Below are 6542 nucleotides of genomic sequence, written 5' to 3' on the forward strand. Positions count from 1 at the left end.
TTTAATCTAGTTATCCATTTGTTTCTTTCAGCCCTGTAAATAGCCCTAGCCGCCTAGCCCCATAGACAAGTTATATTCCATGCACTTAAACATCCCGCACAACAGATTGTAAAAAATGAAATGAAAGAAAATTAAAGACACCAGCAAAAGATAACGTGTTTGAAAAGTCATAGCCTATTGGTATGATGTAATGCATACCATTACGACTCACTCTCCAAAACCTTTAAAACTGTGGGCCCCGCCCCGATGTCATCATAAATCGATCAGGCATGGACACCTGCATCAACTGGTTTGACTCAGTGCTGTAGAAGGCCAAAATGGCCAATGATGAGAAGATTGCATCAACCTTTAATGAGAAGGCCATTGATAATAAGACTGCCCAGCCCCAAGAAAGCCCTGCTGATAGCATAAACGAGATGGTGTTCAGAATTGTGGGGGCCGCCCTGGAGAAGAAGAAGAGGAAGAAGAGGAGGAAGAAGAAGAAGCCTCGGGAAGAAGCTCACCCTCCTGAATATTGAGACCCCTGGCGCACTGGCAAACGGCCTGCGGGTGAAGAAACCAGAGATCTATGAGCAGATAAGATACACTAGTGATGCGCGCCTTGAATCATAACCCGCAGGCGGCGCAGGCGGGTTTAGGATAATGAAATATTCTGTGCATGAAGGGACAGTGGGTGTTAAAGCCTTGAATAAAGAAAAAACAATACTTTTCCAAATCCATAGGACTAAATGTTTAATTCTTGTGAAATGTGTATATATATATTATATTTGTCACGCCCTGACCATAGATTGCTTTGTATGTTTCTATGTTTTGTTTGGTCAGGGTGTGATGTGGGTGGGCATTCTATGTTGTATGTCTAGGTTGTCTATTTCTGTGTTTGGCCTAGTATGGTTCCCAATCAGAGGCAGGTGTCAGTCGTTGTCTCTGATTAGGAGCCATATTTAGGTAACCTGTTTTCCTTTGTGTTTTGTGGGTGGTTATTTTCTGTGTCTGTGTTTCACCATATGGAACTGTCTCGGTCGTTTGTCAGTTTATTGTTTTTGTTCATTGTTCAAGTATTCTTATTAAAATGGATACTTACCACGCTGCGCATTGGTCCTCCGATCCTTCCTACTACTCCTCGTCAGACAAAGAGGACGAAACCCGTTACAGAACCACCCACCAACCAAGGCCCAAGCAGCGTGGTATCGGGCAGCAGCGATCTCCGGACTCATGGACATGGGAAGACATTCTAGACGGCAAGGGATCCTACACATGGGAGGAGATCCTGGCTGGTAGGGATCGCCTCCCATGGGAACAGGTGGAGGCACCCAGGAGAGCGGAGGCAGCAGGAAAAGGGAACCGGCGTTACGAGGGAACACGGCTGGCAAGGAAGCCTGAGAGGCAGCCCCAAATATTTCTTGGGTGGGGGCACACGGGGAGTGTGGCTAAGACAGGTAGGAGACCTGAGCCAACTCCCCGTGCTTACCGTGGAGAGAGGTGGTCCGGGCAGGCACCGTGTTATGCGGAGAAGCGCATGATGTCCCCAGTGAGTACGCATAGCCCGGTGCGCTACATTGCCGCTCCTCGTATCGGCCGGGCTAGAGTGGGCATCGAGCCAGGTGCGATGAAGCCTGCTCAGCGCATCTGGTCTCCAGTGCGTCTCCTCGGTCCGTGTTATATGGCACCAGCCCTACGCACTGTCTCCCATGGGTCTACACAGCCCAGTGCGTCCTGTGCCTGTGCCTCGCAAGTGCAGGGCTAAAATCAACATCCAGCCAGGAGGGGTTGTGCAGGTCCTTAGTTCGAGACCTCCAGTGCGCCTCCACGGACCGGTCTATCCTGTGCCTCCTCCAAGGACCAGGCCTCCAGTAGATCTCTCCAGCCTGGTGAGTACTGCGCCTGTTCTAAGAACCAAGTTTCCTGTGTGTCCCTCCAGTCCGGATGCTCCAGAGCCTCCCTCCAGTTCGGATCCTCCAGAGCCGCCCGTCTGTCCTGAGCCGCCCGTCTGTCCAGCGCCGCCTGAGCCGCACTCGTGTCCTGAGCCGCCCTCTGGTCCTGAGCCGCCTGAGCCGCCCTCCGGTCCTGAGCCGCCTGAGCAGCCCGTCTGTCCTCTGTCCTGAGCCGCCTGAGCCGCCCGTCTATCAGGAGCCGCCTGAGCCGCCCGTCTGTCAGGAGCCGCCTGAGCCGCCCGTCTGTCAGGAGCCGCCTGAGCCGCCCGTCTGTCAGGAGCCGCCTGAGCCGCCCGTCTGTCAGGAGCCGCCTGAGCCGCCCGTCTGTCAGGAGCCGCCTGAGCCGCCCGTCAGTCAGGAGCCGCCTGAGCCGCCCGTCAGTCAGGAGTCGCCTGAGCCGCCCGTCAGTCAGGAGCCGCCTGAGCCGCCCGTCAGTCAGGAGCCGCCTGAGCCGCCCGTCAGTCAGGAGCCGCCTGAGCCGCCCGTCAGTCAGGAGCCGCCTGAGCCGCCCGTCAGTCAGGAGCCGCCTGAGCCGCCCGTCAGTCAGGAGCCGCCCGTCAGTCAGGAGCCGCCCTTCAGTCCGGAGCCGCCCTTCAGTCCGGAGTCGCCCTTCAGGCCGGAGCCGCCCCTCAGTCCGGAGCTGCCCTTCAGTCCGGAGATGCCCCTCAGTCCGGAGCTGCCCCTCAGTCCAGAAGCACTCCTCAGTCCAGTGGTGCCCTTTATTAGGGTCCCCAGTCCTAGGTCGGCGGCGAGGGTCGCAGCGCCAAAGACGCCACTTAAGCGGGCTAAGACTATGGTGGAGTGGGGTCCACGTCCCGCGCCAGAGCCGCCACCGCGGACAGATGCCCACCTAGACCCTCCCCTATAGGTTCAGGGTTTGCGGCCGGAGTCCGCACCTTTGGGGGGGGGGGGGGGGGGGGGGGGGTACTGTCACGCCCTGACCATAGATTGCTTTGTATGTTTCTATGTTTTGTTTGGTCAGGGTGTGATGTGGGTGGGCATTCTATGTTGTATGTCTAGGTTGTCTATTTCTGTGTTTGGCCTAGTATGGTTCCCAATCAGAGGCAGGTGTCAATCGTTGTCTTTGATTGGGAGCCATATTTAGGTAGCCTGTTTTCCTTTGTGTTTTGTGGGTGGTTATTTTCTGTGTCTGTGTTTCACCATACGGAACTGTCTCGGTCGTTTGTCAGTTTATTGTTTTTGTTCAATGTTCAAGTATTCTTATTAAAATGGATACTTACCACGCTGCGCATTGGTCCTCCGATCCTTCCTACTACTCCTCGTCAGACGAAGAGGACGAAACCCGTTACAATATTATATATATATATAGTTTATATATATATATAAACTAGATGCCCTCAATCTAAGCTAGATGCCCTCAATCTCACACAAATGATCAAGGAACCACCAGATACAACCCTAAATCCGTAACCATGGGCACCCTCATAGATATCATCCTTGACCAACTTGCCCTCTAAATACACCTCTGCTGTCTTCAACCAGGACCTCAGCAATCACTGCCTCACTGCCTGCGTATATGTAATGCGTCCGCGGTCAAACGACCACCCCTCATCACTGTCAAACACTCCCTAAAACACTTCAGCGAGCAGGCCTTTCTAATCGACCTGGCCCGGGTATCCTGGAACGATATTGACCTCATCCCGACAGCAGAGGATGCCTGGTTGCTCTTCAAAAGTGCTTTCCTCTCCATCTTAAATAAGCATGCCCCATTCAAAAAATTTAGAACTAAGAACAGATATAGCCCTTGGTTCACCCCAGACGTGGCTGCCCTTGACCAGCACAAAAACATCCTGTGGCATTCTGCATTAGCATCGAATAGCCCCCGCGATATGCAACTTTTCAGGGAAGTCAGGAACCAATATATTCAGTCAGTTAGGAAAGCTAAGGCTAGCTTTTTCAAACAAAAATTTGCTTCCTGTAGCACTAATTCCAAAAAGTTTTGGGACACTGTAAAGTCCATGGAGAATAAGAGCACCTCCTCCCAGCTGCCCACTGCACTGAGAATAGGAAACACTGTCACCATTGATAAATCTACGATAATCGATCATTTCAATAAGCATTTTTCTACGGCTGGCCATGATTTCCACATGGCTACCCCTACCCCTACCCCGGCCAACATCTCAGCACCCCCTGCAGCAACTTACCCAAGCTCCCCCCACCCCCCCCCCCCCCCCGCTTCTCCTTCACCCAAATATAGACAACTGATGTTCTGAAAGAACTGCAAAATCTGGATCGCTACAAATCAGCTAGGCTAGACAATCTGGACCCTCTCTTTCTAAAATGATCTGCCGAAATTGTTGCAACCCCTATTACTAGCCTGTTCAACCTCTCTTTCGTATCGTCTGAGATCCCCAAAGATTGGAAAGTTGCCACGGTCATCCCCCTCTTCGAAGTGGGAGACACTCTAGACCCAAATTGTTATAGACCTATATCCATCCTGCCCTGCCTTTCTAAGATCTTCGAAAGCCAAGTTAACAAACAGATCACCGACCATTTCAAATCCCACCGTACCTTCTCCACTATGCAATCTGGTTTCCGAGCTGGTCATGCCACGCTCAGCCACGCTCAAGGTCCTAAACGATATCATAACCGCCATCGATAAAAGACAGTACTGTGCAGCCGTCTTCATTGACCTGGCCAAGGCTTTCGACTCTGTCAGTCACCGCATTCTTATCGGCAAACACAATAGCCTTGGCTTCTCAAATGACTCGCCTGGTTCACCAACTACTTCTCAGATTGAGTTCAGTGTGTCAAATCGGAGGGCCTGTTGTCTGGACCTCAGGCAGTCTCTATGGGGGTGCCACAGGGTTCAATTCTCGGGCAGACTCATTTCTCTGTATATATCAATGATGTCGCTCTTGCTGCGGGTGATTCTCTGATCCACCTCTACGCAAACAACACCATTCTGTATACATCTGGCCCTTCTTTGGACACTGTGCTAACAAATCTCCAAACGAGCTTCAACGCCATACAACACTCCTTCCGTGGCCTCCAACTGCTTTTAAATGCTAGTGAAGCTAATGCATGCTCTTCAACCGATTGCTGCCCGCACCCTCCCGCCCGACTAGCATCACTATTCTGGACGGTTCTGACTTAGAATATGTGGACAACTACAAATACCTAGGTGTCTGGTTAGACTGTAAACTCTCCTTCCAGACTCACATCAAACATCTCCAATCCAAAGTTAAATCTAGAATTAGCTTCCTATTTCGCAACAAAGCATCCTTCACTCATGCTGCCAAACATACCCTCGTAAAACTGACCATCCTACCAATCCTCGCCTTCGGCGATATCATTTACAAAATAGCCTCCAACACCCTACTCAATAAATTGGATGCAGTCTATCACAGTGGCATATACTACCCACCACTGCGACCTGTATGCTCTCGTTGGCTGGCCCTCGCTTCATACTCGTCGCCAAACCCACTGGCTCCAGGCCATCTACAAGACCCTGCTAGGTAAAGTCCCCCCTTATCTCAGCTCGCTGGTCACCATAGCAGCACCCACCTGTAGCACGCGCTCCAGCAGGTATATCTCTCTGGTCATCCCCAAAGCCAATTCCTCCTTTGGCCGCCTCTCCTTCCGGTTCTCTGCTGCCAATGACTGGAACGAACTACAAAAATCTCTGAAACTGGAAACACTTATCTCCCTCACTAGCTTTAAGCACCAGCTGTCAGAGCAGCTCACAGATTATTGCACCTGTACATAGCCCATCTATAATTTAGCCCAAACAACTACCTCTTCCCCTACTGTATTTATTTATTTTGCTCCTTTGCACCCCATTATTTCTATTTCTACTTTGCACATTCTTCCACTGCAAATCTACCATTCCAATGTTTTACTTGCTATATTGTATGTACTTCGCCACCATGGCCTTTTTTTGCCTTTACCTCCCTTATCTCACCTCATTTGCTCACATTGTATATAGACTTATTTTTCTACTGTATTATTGACTGTATGTTTGTTTTACTCCATGTGTAACTCTGTGTTGTTGTATGTGTCGAACTGCTTTGCTTTATCTTGGCCAGGTCGCAATTGTAACTGAGAACTTGTTCTCAACTTGCCTACCTGGTTAAATAAAGGTACAACAAATATATATAAGTTGCACATCATCATCGGCACATTCGGCAGGGGCTCTTTAAAAAATAATAATTTTAGTTCGTAATTAAAAATATATATATATTTCTCACTCCTTTTTTTGTATTTATAATACAGATCAACAACTTACAGTGCTACATCATACAAAACAGAACGCAGGTATTAACAAGAAAATACTAAAACATACAAAACATATCAATGAAATAATAAAAGAATAAACAATTCTAGTGCAATTGTAATCACTCTGAAAAAATATCATTATAATGATTCAGGAAAATGTTATTCTTGTTGTTATTCACTAGGGATAATGTTTTAATAAGATAGTTAAATTCAATCAAAAATATGTGCAAATTTGGTATAGAATTTTGGACATTTTGTTTGTGTATAAAGTATTTGGCAACAAGAATTTTAAAAATCACAATCATTTCAATGGTCTTGTTATCATTGCAATAGTAACATATTATATCCTTCATGTCAAAAACATGGGTAGTG

This window comes from Salvelinus namaycush, chromosome 11 (assembly GCF_016432855.1).
Source record: "Salvelinus namaycush isolate Seneca chromosome 11, SaNama_1.0, whole genome shotgun sequence".
Taxonomy (NCBI): domain Eukaryota; kingdom Metazoa; phylum Chordata; class Actinopteri; order Salmoniformes; family Salmonidae; genus Salvelinus; species Salvelinus namaycush.